The sequence below is a fragment of the Bufo bufo genome, chromosome 9 (genome assembly GCF_905171765.1).
Source record: "Bufo bufo chromosome 9, aBufBuf1.1, whole genome shotgun sequence".
Lineage (NCBI taxonomy): Eukaryota > Metazoa > Chordata > Amphibia > Anura > Bufonidae > Bufo > Bufo bufo.
Window position 1 is genome coordinate 37,508,975 of NC_053397.1, and position 11,113 is coordinate 37,520,087.

Consider the following 11,113-nt stretch of genomic DNA (forward strand, 5'->3'; position numbering starts at 1 on the left):
GGACCTCATCGTCCTCCACATCATCTTCCACCCAGTCTTCACCCCTGCCCTCCTTGTCGGTCTGCACACTTTTGAAAGCCCCAGCAGTTGGCACCTGTGTTTCGTCATCATCCGAGACGCGCTGCGATGGTCCTCCCATGTACTCATCTTGAAACATAAGTGGTTGGGCATCGGTGCACTCAATCTCTTCCACTTCTGGGGCAGGGCTAGGTGGATGGCCCTTTGAAACCCTGCTAACGTTTAGTTTTTGGCGCAGGCGCAGTGAGTGAAGGACGCTCGCCGACTTCCTCACTGCGCATGCACCGAACACAAAAGGGGGCGGCGCAGGCGTGGGATTTGCGGGACTGGAGGAGACCAAGGATGTCAATAAAGTTTACTAGGACATGTCAAGTGGTGAGAGAACGGAGCCTCTCGGAGCAGGAGCAATGCCCTCCTGCTCCTAGAGGCTCATTTACAGCCGAGTTTTTTGATGACAGAATCCCTTTAAGCCGCCAAGTTGCTGGGAGCTATTCCTTCCAGAATAAGGTAAACATCTCACTGCTTGATGGAGCAGTCTAACACTCCACGTATGGAAAGAAGAACAAAGGTAAATATAATTAAGGACATTAAACAAAGTTTCATCTGCCAATGTACCTGACTTTGATGTTTTATATCAACGCTCACAAACTACGCAATTGGCACTGTGAACAGGATGATGATGACGATTAAACCTACTGGTTGTCAGACCTCATGAAAGTTGTTTGTTGTATGCGTTTATTTATTTTTTTAATTCTGAGAAGTGGAATAATACCTAGTTTTTGCTCCAAAACATAGTTCTACATTTAAAAAAAGCTACAAGGGAATACACTTAAAGGCTCCAATATTAAGTACTTTGCCCAAAAAGGGTGTTTTTTTAATAACAGAATATGACAGCAGCATATAACGCTTGAATTTCACATTGACAGATGCAGACAATGCCGCAAATTAAGTAGTATGCCCAAAATGGGTGTTTTTTGAATAACAGAATATGACAGCAGTAAGTAAAGCTTGAATTTCACATGTACAGATGCAATAAGGGCTGTAAAATTAACTATTTTGCCCAAAAAGGGTGTTTTTTTTTAAACCCAGAAAATTATAGCTGTAATTCTAGCTTAAATTGCACATTGACTAATGCGGCAGAGGCCCCAGATGGAGGGTATAGCAAAAAATGGGTGTTTTTTTAAAACCCAGAAAATTATTGAAGTATTTAAAGCTTGATTTAACAATACAGATGCAGCAAAGGCTGCAATATTAAAGGGAGTCTGTCAACACATTTTCCCCTTTATAACAGTTCCCATAGCGCTGTAGCCACAACACAGATGATTAAAACGGTACCTTTATATGCTTTTGTGGACTTGTAAAACTGCCAAAAACGAACTTTGATGCATATGTAAATGAGGGCTCGCAAGTGCCCAGGGGCGGCGTCCACCGCGTTGGTGCCCAGGCATCTCTGCCTCTTCTGCTCTTATCCCCGCCCAGCCTCTTCCTCTGCCCGCCCATCTGTTTTCTATCCCATTCAGCGAGATCCCGCACCTGCGCACTGACTTCCTCGGCCGGGGCATGCGCACTGCGATGCCCATTGCTGGTACGGCATCGCAGTAGCTTATGCGCATGCGCCGGCTAACGGATCATACAGATAAATTTACCTCTCTGTATGATCCGTTAGCCATTAGCTCTCACTAATGGCTCCTGAGCTGCCAGGGCGGGCGGGCAGGACCTCGGCGCCGGAAATCTCCATTCTCCCAGCTGATCGGAGGCGGAGGCGGGCAGGAGTTACAGCAGCGCAGTCTGCCAGTACTTAGCCTTCAGTGAATCCGGTAGCCTGTGCATACATCGCGGCTGGTGGCTTCACTAAATGCAAAATTATGCCGGCAGCCGCGCTTCCATCTACCGTACGGGTACATCGCTGGGCAGGCTGGACGGCTTCTCTACCCTGTACTGCCGTCAGCCTGTACGTTCTAACAATGAGGCAGCAGGAGGATGTCCTTCTCCTCTCTGCTGCCTGGAGCTGGAGGTGCTGATTGGTGGTGAGCGTGTCCTGCTCCCTCCCCCGCCTCCACCAATCAGCACCCTGTCATCTCTCGTGCCGGATCTCCCTGTTTTTATGTTCAAGCATAAATGTGTGATTGTTGCTCATGGAGCCAAAATAAGCCCTACCCTATTTTTGGAGAAAAAAATAATATAAGACCCTGTCTTATTTTCGGTAGTGCCCCCCAGTAGTGGCCTCTTTAAATATAGTGCTCCCGGTTGTGGGATCCTTACAATTAATGCCCTCTGTAATTATAATGCACCGACTGCTCCCCCGTAGTGCCCCTAATAGTGCCCATAACCCCCCCCCCCCCCAAAAAAAAATAAAAAAAAAATAAACTCCTCCAACTTGCTGCCCTGGCTCAGTCCGTCACTGCGACCTTCGGCTCCTGGGTCTCTGGCTGTATAATAACGTTGTTATGAAACCTGTGACCCTGATGTCATTGCGACCATACTGCTCCATAGCACTGCCTCATTGGACTATGAAGCTGAACTGTGGGGCACAGGAGACAACAGTTCCCGTCCCTGCCGTCCAACTCTGTCCCTCCCCCACGGACCAGTACCATATGATCCACAGCCTGTTACGTAGACCAGTGGTTGGGGATTGCTGATGTAAGGGACTAATTGACCTTTTTTAGGAATAAAGCCAAGGAATAGAGATGTCGCAAACAGCGAACCGGGCGAACCGCCATAGACTTCAATAGGCAGGCGAATTTTAAAACCCACAGGGACTCTTTCTGGCCACAATAGTGATGGAAAAGTTGTTTCAAGGGGACTAACACCTGGACTGTGGCATGCCGGAGGGGGATCCATGGCAAAACTCCCATGGAAAATTACGTAGTTGACGCAGAGTCGGGTTTTAATCCATATAGGGCATAAATCATCTAATATTCCTAAATTGTTTGGAATAACGTGCTTTAAAACATCCAGTGTGTGTATACGATCAGGTATGATGTTGTATCGATCAGGTAGTTTAAGGGTTACGCCCGCTTCACAGTGACAGACAAAACTCTGACAGACCAAACTCCCCGTTTAACGCACCGCAAACAACCGCAAAGAGTTGTCAATAGTTGACACACTCATGACATAAATTTTATTCCTCTATGCGTCAATCTTGGTGTAGTGATGACTGTGCTCGTGCGCACGTTCGGGAGATTGCAGGCGATGGCGGTTTTTCAAAGCCTATGGTCGTGCTGAGGTAGTTCAGTGACAGTTAAGTGACCAAGAAAACAATGATTCTGCAGTGTGGGCCCATTGTTGGCCTAGTAGGCTTTAATGATCACCTTAGATGGTCACAAAGAAAATGTATGTTTTTTCTATGAAAAATTATCCAGCCGATCGCTTTTAGTCTGTTCACAATGAAGCAACGACCTTATCATCTGGGGTGTGCCAACATTGCCAACACACTCATAGAGGTGATCGCTTCATTGTGATATGCAAGCCCCTTCACCACAACAAGGTAACGATCACGAAGGGGAATTGACACATGTATGTGCCTTTTTTTTTGTTTTGTTTTCGCAGCCACAGTGCAGCACCAGAGGCCAGAAAAATTAGGCATGTACACATGCCTGAAAAATTAGGTATTGTTGCAGCTGCTGCTGTAGCAGCGGCCGGAAAAAATAATGTTTTCCAGGCAGAAAGTGTACTAAAACATTGCGGCTTGAACCCTAGTTAGTGGCGGAGAAGTCACGCATGTCATCCGGCATGCAGAGATTAAATACAGCAGCATGGGGACCATTTTTAGCCCAATGCATCTCATCAGGCCTTTTATAGTCAAATGCATCCCCCACTGTCAGTCCCTTCGGGATCCATGCCTCATTCACCTTAATAAAGGTGAGGTAATCTAGACTTTTTTGATCTAGGCGACTTGTCTTCTCAGTGACAATACCTCCTGCTGCGCTGAAGGTCCTTTCTGACAGGACACTTGAAGCGGGGCAGGCCAGAAGTTCTATTGCAAATTCGGATAGCTCAGGTCACAGGTCAAGCCTGCACACCCACTAGTCAAGGGGTTCATCGCTCCTCAGAGTGTCGATATCTGCAGTTGAGGTGAGGTAGTCTGCTACCTGTCGGTCGAGTCGTTCTCTGAGGGTGGACCCCGAAGGGCTGTGGCGATGCGTAGGACTTAAAAAGCTCTGCATGTCCTCCATTAACAACACGTCTGTAAAGCATCCTGTCCTTGCCGGTGTGGTCGTGGTAGGAGGAGGATTACTTTCACCTCTTCCCCTGTTATATTCCCGTTGTGCTGTGACATCACCCTTATACGCTGTGTAAAGCATACTTTTTAACTTGTTTTGGAACTGCTGCATCCTTTCCGACTTCCGGTAATTCGGTAACATTTCAACCACTTTCTGCTTATACCGGGGGTCTAGTAGCGTGGCCACCCAGTACAGGTCGTTCTCCTTCAGCCTTTTTATACGAGGGTCCCTCAACAGGCATGACAGCATGAAAGACCCCATTTGCACAAGGTTGGATGCCGAGTTACTCATGTCCCGTTCCTCATCCTCACTGATCTCATTAAACGTCTGTTCTTCCCCCCAGCCACGTACAACACCACGGGTCCCAGATAAAGGAGTCAGCAGCAGAATAGGACTCAGCCGAGGAGGTTAGCGAAGAGGATGGAGTAGGAGGAGTAGAGGAGGTGGCAGCAGGCCTGCCTGCAAGTCGTGGCGGTGTCACCAACTCCGCTGCAGAGCCCTGCATTCCATGCTTGGCAGCCGTCAGCAGGTTTACCCAATGCGCAGTGTACGTGATATACCTGCCCTGACCATGCTTTGCAGACCAGGTATCAGTGGTCAGATGGACCCTTGCCCCAACACTGTATGCCAGACATGCCATGACTTCCTTTTCCACAATAGAGTACAGGTTGGGGATTGCATTTTGTGAAAAAAAAATTCGGCCGGGTACCTTTGTTATGGACTATGGATACAAAATGGATACTTGCTTGTTGAGGACTATGTTTAGCCAATATGGCGGCCAGGCATTCAGCCAACACCTATAAACTAGAATGTTACTTTGTGTTTTATCATGTGCTTCTTTGTGGTTTCCGTTCAGTTCAAGCAAGCAGCTTCAAAGAAAGAAGAAGTAACGGTTTCACCCACCAGCAAGGGGGGAGGGGGGGGACTTCCTCTTGTCATCGATGTGACAGAAAATACAGAGTTTATAGCCAATAGAAAAGATACACGCCACCTTACACCCCCCACTCCTTTGCGTTATATATTCTGTCTACTGTTCCGCAATAAACCAGAGATATAACTCCGAGCTGTGTGTTGTCTCAGTTTGATCTCTCCGTGCACGTACATTAATTAATTTGGAGCAGTACATCAACCGAACTGGCAGCTTGGCCAGAACCAGAACAATTTTGATGCCCAATCGTGTGGCTCGAGGATTGGACCCTCTGTTCCCGTACCCCCAGAGACCAGACGAGGAGAGGCGCACTAACGGACACCGGGATCGCAACCCGTGATATGAGGTAAGAAAATTGAGTCATCTTGCCTATAAAGTGTCCCCTGGTGTAGCCTCTTGGAGTTCGTCTGAGGGAGGGGTGCGGAAGCAGTCTGGGACGTCCTCGAGGGCATGAAAGTAAGAACCCCATATGTTTTTTTAAAGTCTTGATGTACTGTGTTGTGCCTATAAGTTGTGAAGACCCTGTTGACAAGTATCACTGACTGAGACACAGAGTTCTCCTGTGTGCCTGTATCGGAGTTCAGCCCGGTGTCTGACTCAAATCTCCATAAAGGGGACGATCACAGATGGGTGGAGAGCGGTTCGCGGTAGCCCAGAGTGTGCTGACCGGGACTCAAAGGTCTTCACGTCTAGTGATTACTCTATACAGAGGTCTTTAGGCGGCTCCAGTAGGTGCGAGAGACGATGAGACAGTACTCAAGGGTTCTTCCTTGATGTATTGTGGTTTATTGTTTTTAATGTGCGACCCTTTGTAACGGAAACACAGACTGATAGAAACCCAAAGGTCTTCTAAAGTGCCTGTGTCAATCGGTCACCCCGATGTTGTGACCGAGAGACGACAGAAGGGAGGAGACCGGCCAGTGTCTACCCAGAGTGTGTGGGACATTAGGCTCAACGTGTTATATCGGGTTTCTGTGTTGTCCAGAACAAGGTGAAGGATCCAGAAGATGGGAAATGAGGAAAGTGTCCCGAAGGGCTACTGTTCACCCGAACAGTACGTGGCGGACCGGAGAAGCAAACACCTTCAATTGCTTTTCAATGGCTTTTGTTTCAAGATAACATGATGATTTAAGAAATTTGAGTTAAGAGTTTAAGTGCTAACCCTGCTACATCTATATAACATAACAAAAGGTGGCACACTGCACTGTTACGTGGCAGACGTTGTTGAATGAGAAAAGAGAGAAGTTAGAGGATGATAAATTGACAGACATGGTCTGTGTGTGGTTGGACTGTATTAAAGAATTTGAACAGACGGGGGGAGAACAAAATTTTGATGAGAAAAGACAGAGATATTTCTGTAAACCTGGTGTTGCATTGATACATGACTTGCCACCGCCCTATAATGGCGCCGGGAAGAAAGCAGGTGGGTGGACCTGCAAAACATGTGGTAAACAGAATCCCTCCTCCCGTGATACGTGCCTTGCCTGTGGGGCTCCCCACCCACAAAACCACACCTTGGTAACTACTCCCCGGCACGTCCCATCACTTCCCGTGTTAGCTACAGCGCCATCTTGTCCCCAGCCAACGCCCATGAACGGACCTTTAATATCATTCGGTTCCGGACCCCCCCGTCACTCCTATGTCACCACTAGTGTCCCGGTGATCTCTATGCTGTACCCGATGATAAACCCGGATGGCACTTTTATGACTCCCTGTTAGATCATGACCCCCACACCCATAATGGTGGGAGGTCAAACAGAAGAGCCCGATCAATCGCAGTCTGACGAGGCGGTAGAATCTGTGTTGGGCACAAGGAATCACACCCTTCCCCAATTGGCATCATGGAACGGGGGTAGTTGCACTGATGCACAGAACCCAAACACCGCCAGTCTCAGATTACTGCATTGCAAATAAACATGCAAGATAGAGAGGGGCAATTACAAAACCCTTAAAGAAGCCCTAGCACTTAACCGGCCACAGGGACCACCAAAATATGTGTCTTTCACTCCACAACAGTTATTCACCATAGTGAATTTACTGCCTGACCCGGAGACCCACCCAGTGCCATTTTATAGGAAATTGTCTCAAGTGCACCAAACCTATAGATGTACATGGTCTGATTTGCAAAGTATAGTGGAGAATAAGACCGGTGAATACTGCTCACTGATAATTTATTTATTTATTTTATGCACTTATATAGCGCTACTATATTTCACAGCGCTTTACAGACAAATGGACAAAAGCTAAATTAGCAGATCATTCCACCACATTGCAGGACAGCTACGTGGGATCAGTTGACCCCCACCTTTTTTCTTTTCACAGAAATGTTAGTTTCTGCTGTGTTAGTTTAAGATCCTCTTTCTGATAAGAAACTGTCTTGCTTCTTGGTCTTTGTGGTTTTCACTCAAATTATGTGACACCCACAGCTGCTGGATGTCTGACAATAAAATTCTGCACTGATTCATATGAGCAAGGGGATTCGCTGCAAACCATTTTGCACCTCATCCCCGATACTCTCTGGGCCAGAGTACCCCAGGATATCGGATGCCTCAATGTCCCACCAGTCACTGTGACCCTGAAGGACCCCAAAGTCCTACCATACAAAGAGACTGGACCCAGTAGCCAGGGCAGCCCCTTCCTGTGTCAGAGCTGTACATGCAGCCAGTGCCCTGCTGGCCACCACTTCTGATGTGGTACTAGGCCACCCCCTCACTATCCTAGCACCACATGACATTTCTGCCATTCTCCAACAAACACAACCTAGGCATCTGACTAATCAAGGTCACCTACGGTTGCAAGGTAGCCTGCTCCTACCTGATAATGTCACTATTCAAAGATGTCACATCCTCATCTGCTGCTCTTCTCCCTCACATCCCCATCTGCTGCTCTTCTCCCTCTTCCAAGCGGGGAGTATACTGGAGAATCTGAAGATTTTATTGATCTACAGGCACACTCGAGCTGACACCCCTGAAGTCAGAGGAAAAGCCCTAGCTGATCAAGCAGCAAAACAAGTAGCAGTGAAAGAGGAAGAAGAACAGCCCTCACAAGTCTTGATGGCAACAGAGTCCACAACAGACCTAACACAGAAATCAAAAGAGGTCTCCTGGGACCTGCTAGTCCAGTTACAGAAGCAGGCCACGCCACAAGGAAAATTGGATTGGCTAAAAGAGTCAGCCCAAGAAGAGAAAGAATCTGGACTGTGGACCCAAGGAAAGAGAGTATCTCTGCCCAAAGCTCTCTATCCTCTCATAGCTTCAATAGCTCATGGGCCCACCCACCAATCTAAGACCTTCAGGAAAGAACTAATAGACAAAATATGGGTGGCCCCAGGGATAACCCCTGTCCTGGTGAGGCATACTCAGTCTTGCCTCATCTGTGCGCAGTGCAACCCGGGAAGAACTGAGCCTACTCCAACTAAACGTCTCCCCAAAGCCCAGTACCCGTTACAACGGTCAAATTGACCACATCCAGATGCCAATGTGCCAAGGGTTTGAATATGTGCTAGTAGTGGTAGACTTGTTCTCTGGGTGGCCAGAAGCCTACCCCGTCCGAAATCAGACAGCCACAACAACTGCTAAGAATTTAATGCAGGAAACTGTTTGTAGGTTCGGAGTACCTGAGGTCATTGAGAGTGATCAGGTCCCAGCATTCACTGATAGATTAACCCAAGAAGTCTGGAAAATGGTAGGGTCACACTTAGCCTATCACACACCCTACAGACCCCAAAGCAGCGCCAAAGTCAAACGACTGAACGGGGTACTGAAGTCCAAGATGCTGAAAATGACTAGGGAGACAGGGCTCAGTTGGGTACAATGCCTGCCAATAGCACTATTTTCAGTTAGACACACCCCTAGGCCTCCACACAAACTGACTCCATATGACATTTTGTTTTGGACAGGGCCTAGGATGGGGCAGTACTTCCCACAGCAATTGCAAATACATTATGAATCTGTTGCAAAATATGTGATTGCCCTGAGTAAACAATTGTCTAACATACGTGCACAAGTTTTCTCTTCCATTCCAGATCCTGACTCCCTAGAGGGAAGCCACACTCTCAAACTTGGAGAGTGGGTGGTGGTCAAGAAACACATCAGAAACACCCTCGAACCACGATACAAGGGGCCTTACCAGATGTTGCTGACTACCCCGACCTCTGTGAAACTCGAAGGGAGGCCTACCTGGATCCATGCCTCACATTGTAAAAAAGAGTAATGGCTGTCCTGACGACCCTGGAACAATAAGCCATGAGGGTCCACCTACTTATCATGACTTTGACTGTAGGCATATCAGCAGTGTTCACGCCACTGGGTGATGAATGGGAAAATTCACTGATACGGCACCATCAAATTCTAGTCCAGGGGTTGAATGAGACACTCAGAGATTGTTGGATCTGTACCCACAGTCCCGTGAGTTCAACCAGTATGCCTTATTTTGCAATACCCCTGGAACTTTCTGAACTGATTGACTTGTCTAATTCTACCATCTTTCTCACTAGCATACACCAAGTTAAATCCAGTACACACAAGGACAGGGAAGTGGCCTTATCTGTCGCAGGGTGGGCAGATGCCCCATGGCTCATGATAAACAGATCAGGACCCTGGGTAGATTATAGCTCTACCCCCTGGCAAGAGGGACACTGGGCTAATGTCACATGTTTTCCTAGCTGGACAGACTGTTATTGTCTCCAAGTACAAACCAAAGAATGAAGAAAACTGATGAATGACCTATTATGCTTCTCTATGATGAGGAAGAACAGAAGGAAACATCGTTCAACACAGCTCCCCCTCCTCACAATGATGCCTGGCTGAGATAGGGTGAGATGAATCCCAGGGTATTACCACAAGTCCGAGCAACCGGGAGCCTACCTATAAGGGGTAGGTTGTCGCCACTGCGGGTGAAGAGGATACGAATGGTATGCCCAGGGGATTCGCTAGGCGAAGGGAAAGTCTACAATCAAGTTTCCAAGGGGGGACTGTTATGGACTATGGATACAAAATGGATACTTGCTTGTTGAGGACTATGTTTAGCCAAGATGGCGGCCAGGCATTCAGCCAACACCTATAAACTAGAATGTTACTTTGTGTTTTATCATGTGCTTCTTTGTGGTTTCCGTTCAGTTCAAGCAAGCAGCTTCAAAGAAAGAAGAAGTAACGGTTTCACCCACCAGCAAGGGGGGAGGGGGGGGGGGGACTTCCTCTTGTCATCGATGTGACAGAAAATACAGAGTTTATAGCCAATAGAAAAGATACATGCCACCTTACACCCCCCACTCCTTTGCGTTATATATTCTGTCTACTGTTCCGCAATAAACCAGAGATCCTGTTATAACTCCGAGCAGTTTGATCTCTCCGTGCACGTCTATTAATTAATTTGGAGCAGTACATCAACCGAACTGGCAGCTTGGCCAGAACCAGAACACCTTGCACTGCGGTGTCCCAATAGCTACAAATTTTTTGAAGGCCTCAGACTCCACCAGCTTGTATGGTAAAAGCTGGCGGGCTAAGAGTTCCGACAAGCCAGCTGTCAGACGCCGGGCAAGGGGGTGACTCTGTGACAATGGCTTCTTACGCTCAAACATTTCCTTGACAGACACCTGACTGTGGACAGATGAGCAGGAACTGCTGAAGGTGCGAGGCGGAGTGGCGGGTGGTTGAGAGGGGGCAAGGAGGACAGCAGTGGTTGACGTGGCTGAAGATGCTGGACCAGGAGGAGGATGGTGGCTTTGAGTTTGTGTGCTGCTTGTACTCATGTGTTGATCCCATAGGCGTTTGTGATGTGAGATCATGTGCCTTCGCAAAGCAGTTGTACCTAGGTGGGTGTTGGACTTCCCACGACTCACTTTCTTTTGGCACAGGTTGCAAATGGCAGACACACACAAAAAAAGCCACACTGCTGAGCTTTGCAATGACTGCATTCTGGTGGTGGCAACAGCATGCGTTGATTG

At 47.8% G+C, this 11,113-nt stretch overlaps 1 long non-coding RNA gene across 1 annotated transcript; it reads left to right on the plus strand.

The window, feature by feature from the left end:
- Positions 1–723: 723 nt before the first annotated feature.
- LOC120979649 lies at positions 724–8,595 on the plus strand. Its single transcript, XR_005774350.1, has 3 exons — positions 724–735; positions 5,192–5,201; positions 8,298–8,595. It is a non-coding gene; the product is annotated as an uncharacterized LOC120979649 (long non-coding RNA).
- The last annotated feature ends 2,518 nt before the right edge of the window (positions 8,596–11,113 follow it).